Genomic DNA, 10,000 nt, shown 5'->3' with positions numbered 1-10,000 from the left:
CCTCTGGATAAGCATTAACTTTGGAGTTCAAAAGTTAATTATGTGCATGTGCAGACAGAACTAATTAATCCCACCCATCTTGTATCCATACATAATGACTATATTATCTACTGCATGAGGACATGGAGCCAAATTCTCATTAACCCATATTCTTAATGATAACGTTGCTGGCATTTCCATGTTCTGGCATTCCTACATCAAAGATGTATTGTGGATATCCATCAACGTACATTTTGATAAGTTATATATTCAAATTACTATCAACAATGATAAGATAACCAACAAGATAATCCCACAGAGAATCTTCGAGGGTTCTAGACACAGACAAGTAAATGTTATTTCTAAGATGAGAAACCATTCTCATTTGGTGGAATGTAGGAGCCACCTTGTCGTGATGCGGGGGCCTGAGCCCCCTTCTCAGGTGAGCCCACCCTGGATATGGCCAGACTCCTCCCAGTAGGTGGACTGTTCAATGGAAGGTTTAGTGGGAGAGGGGGGGGGCTGACCAAATGGTTCCTAAGTGCTGTGGGTGGGATTACACCTCATTTGGTCTTACCAACATGTTTGCCATGCGTGGCATCCCTGTGCACTGGGAGACGGGAGTCCTGTAGGTTAAGCAATGCCGTGTATGAGTATGCCCTGCAGCTAGCAACACACCTCTCATTCCAGCAGGACGAGTGGCCTGACCTTGCCTTAGTCAGATCTGTCGGCGAAGGTCAAGCAGTCCCTGCACGCAAGTGCCATCAGTGCAAGGAAAGAGTTGCATCTATCCTCTCATGTCCCAGTTTAAGGTACCTCCCTAAACCAGAGGTCTTCGACAGGACCAATCAGATGGTGAGGGCGTTGGAGATACAGAGGCAATGTCGATTAACAATCTTGTCTGCCAGAGATAAGGGCATGAATATTGTACCTAAGTATCAATCCACACTCTCCTTCCTTCAAGAGACTAATAATTTGACACATGGATATCATTACGTCTCACCCCAAGATGTTGGTGAAAGGGAAGACCCAAACAGGCACGTCCTGGTTTCCTTGAAAGGAGTCCTAATTGGATCACTTAACCTTGGAAATTTGGGCCTCCTACAGCCTCAGTACGTTCCTTCGGTACTTTAAGTGATAAAAGGACAGACGCCACCCAGTCACCTGCAAGGCCAGCCCAAGTGTGTTTTCTGTACCAAGGCATATAGCACCAAGGTGTGCCTCAAAGTACATAATAATGAGATGCGCCAATAGGCATCATGCCTAGAATCTAGTCTCCTCCATCAGGAAAGATGTGGCTCAAAAGTGGCAGGAGGTCGTTCCAAACGATCAGACTTTGTTCCTGCTCTACAAGGCACCTATGTATAGGGACATAATAAAGAGGTAAGACCCCGTCCCCCACCTCAGAAGAGGAAGGACACCAGCACCAGACACCTTCACCAGCATTTATGGAGGTTCCAAGACAGAATCAGACCAGGAAGGGTTATAGGAACCCCGCAAGAGACCGCCGAGAGGAAAGGTTGATACAACTAAGGGATCTCCCTTTCCAAGGAAGCCCCTGTAACCCCCCCCCCCCCCCGGCTCTATTTGTCATAGGGACGACATTGATGAGTCTGGTAAGGAAATCACTAAGTGAGGAACTCGCCAAGGAGTTGTCAGACTCTGAAATGTCTAATTTTACCCACAATGGGGCATCGGACATCATCGATAATGCCGGTATAACCGATTTAGATTAGTACAATTGTAGTGATTCCCCGAGACATTCCCTTGCCTCAAAGTAAAATCCCGATTGAATCCATGGTAACGTGAATCCTTGTCCTGTGTAGGGGTAGGCTGCCACCAGCTGATAAGGGATCAGCACCCGTGTATGTGCGAGACAGTCGAAGACGTGTAAAATGTATGTTATGTGTGTGTATGAGTGTATGTCAGTTTGTAGGTGGAAAGAAAGAGTTCCTACACAGGACATTGCCGAGCAGGCGTGGCTAGAGTCAGGCAAACATTCTCATTTCAGTGTTTAATCCAATTGTCTTAAAAGATACACTTAAAAGATATAAAAAGAATAGTTCCGATCATAGTTTATTATTATTCATATTCAAACAGAAACAAAAGGTCTCTCCTCCTTGCATATTCCAAATCTCTCCTTGACCTGGCCATGAATTTAACTATGGCCGCACCCTTTAAGAACAATAATAAAATACAAGTAAAATTCCAATAAAAAGTAAGAAAAACAACAAGTGCCAAAAGGGCACAAGTTGTGAGCAGTGCTTTGCCGAGCTAGTGGCTCATGTGCTAGAGGCTATCTGCTCCCGAATAACGCCTCGCAGGGGGTTTTATGCCCTTCTTTCCAGGGAGGGAGCATGTGGTAGGCCCTCCTTCCAGGGAGGGAGCGAGTAGTAGGCCCTCCAGGACAACGCCATCTCTTGGCGCCGCTTCCCCCTCGTGGCGACAAAGGGGACACTCGTGCATTGGTCCTGGAGGGATGGCTGGGGCGAAGCACATCACTACAACTACTCCTCCCCCTCGAAGTTCACAGGCCGCATTGCCAAGGCCTGTGGGCTAAACACATTAACTGCAAAAATAAAAAAGGGGTGTTACTGCAGAGCATAGATAAAAATCACCATCCAGGCAAAAGACGAATTTATAAAAATATGGAAAGGGGAGAGAACCACGACCTTTCATAAAAATCAGCCAATATTAAAAAAATAAATTATCAAAATACAAAAACAGATAAAACTAAAAACTGGCTGAACCCAACATCAAAATACCCAAACCTAAAACATCAAACTTAAAATTAACCTTAAAATTAAAACCAAAGTAAAATGAGCCATCAAAAGAAATCGAGACAGGGATAACCCACTCTAAGTTTCTACACGGCGAAACCTCAATGTTAGCCCTTAAAGCACGATCATCTCCACCAAAGAAGGTCAATACCTACATCAGGCTGTGGACGCTTACTCTGGTTACTCGCACCGGGGACACTCGGATCCTCGGTTCCATCGTCCACCTCAGCCTCGGGGAAGAACTCGAGCTCTTCTGGACCACGTACCGCTTCATCTGGTTACAGTGGTAACCCTTCTCTCGGTAAGGCGGCTGCGTCGACTGGCAGATGAAGGTGACAGGGCCTACCTGCTTCTTCACTCGCAGAGGGCCACTCCACCGGGAACCAAGAGCTCGGCCTGCAACTCCTGTCCGGCGGGTGTACTCCCTGACGAGGACAAGATCACCCTCTGCTGGCGTGAACTTCTGCCGCACTCTCCGGTTGTAGTCCTCGGCCCATATCGACTGTGCGCGACGGGCCGTTTCCACTGCAACCGCTCGAGCTTCCTTGAGCCTTTCGCGGAACCGTTGAGCTGATCCCTCATCGATCTCTTGCCGGTTCGTCAGCCCTACAGGGAAATAACCATCCTTCCCTATCATGAGGTACAACGGCGGCTGTCCGGTACTCCTGTGTACCGCCGTGTTCAGGGCGAGACGTACGTACGGAAGGAGCTCATCCCATTCGTCGGGTGGTCTCCTACCAGGGTAGCTAGGGCATCCTTTATAACCCTGTTACTCCTTTCTACCATACCATTAGCCTGTGGGTGGAAAGCCGTGGTATATCCCAACTTTATCTTCAACATTTCACATACCTGGGAAAATAGACGGTTTTTAAATTCACCCCCAGAATCCGTTACTAAAATATTAGGAGGTCCAAAAAGAGTCACATATTTCTCCACAAATGCATTAGCCACTGTTTCTGCATCCTTGTTCTTCAAAGGTATCAACTGCAAATACCTGGTAAGATGTTCTACGATGACCAGAACGTAGCGGTAACCATTCAGAGATCCTTGCAAATCTAGAAGATCTGCCGACACCCTCTCCATAACCTGTGTCACCTCTGGGGCTGAACTTAATTTAGCCCTTCGCACCGCAACTCCTTTTCGCCGTTGACATTGGGGGCATGCTGCTACGAACCTCTTGACGCCCATCAACATCTGAGGAAAGTAATACTGGTCTCTCAGACGCGTGTAAGTCCTATAGACTCCAGGGTGGGCTGCTGTTGGTTCGCTATGCACTGATCTTATTGCCTCATCCCTCATGGTGCGAGGGATCACTAGCTGCTGGATCACACGGTCTGGAAGGTGACGTAAATGGTACAACAGGCCATCGCTTACCTCGAATTCTTCTAAAGGAAAGGGTGTTCTTCGTCGGGGCAGTCTTTGTTCCTGGAGGTACTGGATGATCTCAGTCCATAGGGGGTCCTTCTGTTGCTCTTCGGCAATCTTTTGGGCGTCCATGACAAGAGATGTTGCCGCTACTGCTCTGCTTAGGAGGTCAGGTACATGATGGGAAGCACCTGGTTTGTACCGAAGTTCGTACTGGTAGAAGGAGAGTTCGTGGGACCATCTAGTCATCCTGATTGACTTCGTTACCTGCTTAAATACGTATACTAAAGGCCGGTGGTCAGTATAAATCACAAATGATTTGCCATAAAGATACGCATCAAAATTTCTGACAGCTTCGACAACTGCCAGGGCCTCAATATCAATCACTGGATATCTCCTTTCTACCTCCCTAAGCTTCCGTGAAAAGTAGGCAACAGCATGAGGGACCCCTTCCCCATCTCGCTGCATAAGACATGCTCCGATGGCTACCTGTGACGCATCGGAATGCACCTCAAAGGGACGGTTAAAGTCGGGTTTCCGGAGGACTGGTGCCGACATCAGCCGTCGCTGCAGCTCCTCAAATGCCTGCTGATGCTCTTCTTTCCACCGAAATGACCTTCCCTTCCTGGTTAAAGAGGTGAGTGGGGCGGCTATCATGGCATAATTTGGGATATGTTTTCTGAAAAATCCTGTACAGCCCAAAAACTGTCTGACTCCTTTCACATTCTGAGGGGGTCTCATGGTCTTAATGGCCTCTACCTTTGCGGGGTCTGGCTGTATCCCTTCCCGGGTTATGAGATATCCCAGGAATCTAAACTCATGAGTGGCAAAGGAGGACTTACCGACATTTAGGCAGAAGCCAGCCTTACTGAGAAGGTCTAAAGTTTCTTCCAGATGCTCGAGATGTTCATCAAACGAACGGGAGTAAACCACCACGTCATCCAGGTATGCTAGCACATGCCTCCCCAAGACTGGAGCCAATACCGTGTTGATGGCCCTCTGGAAGGTGGATGGGGCCGTGGCGAGTCCAAAAGGAAGCCTGGCAAACTGGAAAAGTCGGTGGCCATCTGAAAATGCCGTTTTAGGCCTATCCTCTGGATCTACTTCCACTGTCCAGTAAGCAGAGCGGGCATCAAGGGCAGTGAACCACTCAGTGTTATGCAGTTCATCAATGGTCTGATCTATACGGGGCATTGGATATGCATCCCCAATCGTTACTTTGTTCAGGTTCCTAAAGTCAATGCAGAAGCTTACCTGCCCATCCTTTTTCCTGACCAGAACCACGGGGGACAACCAAGGAGATTTTGAAGGCTCGATGATGCCACCAGTAAGCATCTTATCACACTCTTCCCTTATGGTGGTCCTTGCATGTTCCGGTAGACGCCACTGTCTGGTCCTCAGAGGGGTCTCACTGGAGGTTACTATCCTATGGGAAATACCTGGCACCTTCCCCAGTGGAGCTCCTTCCTTAAATAAATTGGGAAATTTGTTTAAAATGGAAAACAATTGATATCTTTGTTCAACCGTAAGATGGTTTACCTTCTCCTTCGGTATGTCGAAGCTAGCTTCCGGCTCACCCACAGTGTGCGTTTCGAAATGAACTTCAGGGAAGACGGTGTATTGGTCCTCCGTGTAGCCGAAATCTTGGGTCCCATAAAAGTCATCGAAATCGTCGATGAATTCCTCTGTAACACTGCTTAGAGAATCCCCATCATTATCCTCCCTGCTAGTGGGCACAAAGTTCTTAGGAGGCACTTCCCTTGAAGCAGAGTCTTGGTGAAAAGTCTGTTCTACCGGTTCAACTCTTGCGATAATCATACCCCCCTTAAGTGTCACTGGCTTTGGTCCATCGTTCACTACCCACACGTTAACCATGTTCGTTTTTACAGTCACCACGGTCCTAGGCACTAATACACGGTCAGTAATTCCACAGATACATACCTCCGGATGCCTGGTTCCATTCTGTATTTGTCCATGTATAAAAACACCACTATGGGGAGGGCACTGCACTGTCTTCTGAACCACAACGCTGTTTTCTACCTCACCCATGTTGCACGTCCGTCCACCTGAACCAGGTTTTTCTCTTCCGGGGATGGTCTTATTAATCACCTGCACCTCCTTTGAGGCGGTATCGGAGTATGTGAGCGGCACCTTCACGCCATTAAACACCATATATTTTCTAAGGGGTGAGTTATAAGAAATTAAACGGAAGTTGAATCTTCGGAGTAAGTCTATGCCCAGTAAAATATCACCTGGGAAAGATATTTCATCCACTATACATACTTTATGGGAGCAGAAGACATGAGGAGCGATTTCAATTCTTACCGTCGCTTCCGCTTCAGGCTGAAACTGTCGTCCCGAAGCACCTCGCAGGGTTTTCGACGAAGAAAAAGGTCGGTGTATTTTAAACCTTTCCATGGCATCTCGGGAAAGTATAGTTACTTCTGATCCAGTATCCACAAATCCTTCAGCCGTTTGACCATTAACCTGTAAGTGTACTATGGGTCTCCCATGTTTTACTTGGCTACTCACGGGCATTACTGGTTCCTTGGGGTCCTCCGCCTGGGGTCGGAACCTCTTCGTCCCGGCGGGCCGCGAGAAAGGGACACCTGTTTGCAAAGTGTCCTTCCTTGTTACACAGGAAACACCTGGTCGGTCGACGACTTCGACAGTCGGCTGTATCATGGGAATCAGATTTGTGGTAAGAACAATACCTTTCAACAGGAGCTACTTGCCTTGGACGAAAACTTCTCCTTGGGTACTCAGGTTCACCTGCTGTCTCTGGGGTACTCACATTACCTTCACTTTCACCTTTTACACCAACTCGAAGGTTCCAAATCCTCTGAGAAGCATCGACAATCTCCGACAACGAACCATCCTCCTTTAGGACTAAAGCTTCCCTCAACCAAAATGGCAAACCTCTTAAAAATACCCTCCTGATCAATTCGTCAGGATCCCCTATGGCTCCAGGATAATCATAAAAACCTTGGTATACATTACCCTCTAAACGAACATAAAAATCAAGAGGAGCTTGATCGGACTTCAACTTATATCCTTCAAGTATTCTAAAAAAGTCTGTGGCAGAACATGTCCCCCTGAATTTAACCCTTAACTTTACTTTAAACTCTTCCCAGCTTACAATTCTATCAAACAGGGGTCCATTTATTATCAAGTCTGCCGTCCCTCTGCAGGAAGCCTTCGCCGCGCGAATATAGGCCGAATCAGTGGGAGGTCTAGTCAAGTTCTCAATGCTGCGGATCCAACTCTCTACCGCCTGATTCCTTTTAAGTGGTTGAGCAGCAGAGGTCTCAGCTTTAAAAATAATTACCGCTTCCTTCTGTACAACATATTCAACAAAATCACGGGAAGAAGCTTCACTAGTACTTGGTGTTGCCCTGTTCTGTTCTAATTTTAATTCCAATTCAGAGTTCCTTACCTGCAAATCATTAACCAGAGTTTTCAGACTATTAATTTGAGTCTGCAACTCGTCAAACAATGAAATGTCCATGTTTTCTCTGGGCAAAAGGGTCAACTCACCACTCGTGTTGGAATCGTCTCGTGAAGATTCTCCCGATGGACCTGCCTCTGACTCACCAACTAACCCTCTCCGCAGCTTTCGTTTACCCATTACTTTAAAATGAAATAAATCTCTACTTAAAACGGAAATATACTGGACTTTTAATCCCTGAAACAACCCTTAACCCACATGAAAGAAATACCTGAAATTAATGCTTGCCTGAAACATTCAAATCCCACCGCTGCCACCAAAAATAAATAAAAGCTGTAGTGATTCCCCGAGACATTCCCTTGCCTCAAAGTAAAATCCCGATTGAATCCATGGTAACGTGAATCCTTGTCCTGTGTAGGGGTAGGCTGCCACCAGCTGATAAGGGATCAGCACCCGTGTATGTGCGAGACAGTCGAAGACGTGTAAAATGTATGTTATGTGTGTGTATGAGTGTATGTCAGTTTGTAGGTGGAAAGAAAGAGTTCCTACACAGGACATTGCCGAGCAGGCGTGGCTAGAGTCAGGCAAACATTCTCATTTCAGTGTTTAATCCAATTGTCTTAAAAGATACACTTAAAAGATATAAAAAGAATAGTTCCGATCATAGTTTATTATTATTCATATTCAAACAAACAAAAGGTCTCTCCTCCTTGCATATTCCAAATCTCTCCTTGACCTGGCCATGAATTTAACTATGGCCGCACCCTTTAAGAACAATAATAAAATACAAGTAAAATTCCAATAAAAAGTAAGAAAAAAAACAACAAGTGCCAAAAGGGCACAAGTTGTGAGCAGTGCTTTGCCGAGCTAGTGGCTCATGTGCTAGAGGCTATCTGCTGCCGAATAACGCCTCGCAGGGGGTTTTATGCCCTTCTTTCCAGGGAGGGAGCGAGTAGTAGGCCCTCCAGGGCAACGCCATCTCTTGGCGCCGCTTCCCCCTCGTGGCGACAAAGGGACACTCGTGTATATTCCCCTGGAGGGATGGCTGGGGCGAAGTACATCACTACAACTAGACCTTAATCTAAGATTTATTCAGTGGAATACCAAAGACCATCCCACAAGGAATATCCCTCTGCAAACGATCAAGGAACATTGATGTTGTCACCCTCCAGGAGACTGTAACAGGGGAGAGAGGTCACTTCTCATGGTGACTGATATTATGCAAGTACAACAGACTCCAGAGGTTCAATCACTCCAGTCAAAGCAACTATCTCCTGCTCCTTGAAGGCTGATCCAGTGCATTATGAAGATGGCATGGAATCCCTTGCTGCTGATATCCACCCGGTTGGAGGGGACATCAAGCTGTACGATGTGATGTGTATAGCAGGTCAAGTCATACGAGCTTAGACATTAGTGAGGTCTACGTTACTGCGGCACAGGACTGTATTCTCATAGGGAGAGACTTTAATACTAACCACTTCAGCTCTGGTTGAGGGACCATGATGGTCAGTGGACGAGACTGTCATGAGTGATTGATAAGGGAACAATTACCATCTTGGATGCTGGTCAGGCACCTATGTTGTTGCACAATCCTCGATGGAAAGTGGATAGGGCACACGGAAAAGCCATCTAGGAGGACTTGGTCCAGTGCCTAAGATGCAATTATTTTTCACTGACTGACATTGCGGATGTGCTTATAGCTAGACTGGTAATATGACTATTTATGAGCAGCCTCACGCGGCCATATCAAAATCTCTTCCGTGTGTGGTAAGGAGATATAAAGGTGCCTGGTATTGAAAACAAAATAACGACGGAAAACTACCGAATATGACGAAGGCCTTTTACGTATATTTTATATCTACTGCTCGTCAGGACATAAAAGTTGGTGCTTTTGAATCACTGTGTTTCATTCATTATACTATGAGTAAGTAGTCGATGATGACAATGTAATCATAATTACTATAATTGCCGTAATAGTCAGGCAAAATGGGTTGTCACCTAACATCCAAAAACCAAGATGGCCCCCCTTTCTAGCACAAGCCGGGAAGAGAGAGCCGTGAATGGCACATCACGGTCGCTAGCCAAGCTCTATCTTCAGAGGAGCTGGTGACACACCAGCAAGGCTTCAAAGGAAACTTAGTCGAAGCAAGAAAACTGGTAGTTGCATTCCATTATATCCATAACCAAACCCACGATTCGCACTCCCCGCAATACACAAGGGCAATCAGTGACTGATTGGATTATATCTGTTTGCACGGTACTTGTGTAGTGTGTTTGTGATTCATCATCATTAACATAATTGCTATTGGTATGATCATAGTTATCATTATAGTTATCATTAGTATCATTTGATCGCCAATTCAGTTAAATCCTCTGGATAATATCGACCATTGTGATTACTATTCAATATGTGTTAATCACCATATCC

The sequence above is a fragment of the Penaeus japonicus genome, unplaced genomic scaffold (genome assembly GCF_977035675.1).
Source record: "Penaeus japonicus unplaced genomic scaffold, GWHDUDI00000001_assembly GWHDUDI00000026, whole genome shotgun sequence".
Lineage (NCBI taxonomy): Eukaryota > Metazoa > Arthropoda > Malacostraca > Decapoda > Penaeidae > Penaeus > Penaeus japonicus.
This window is presented reverse-complemented; position numbering follows the sequence as displayed.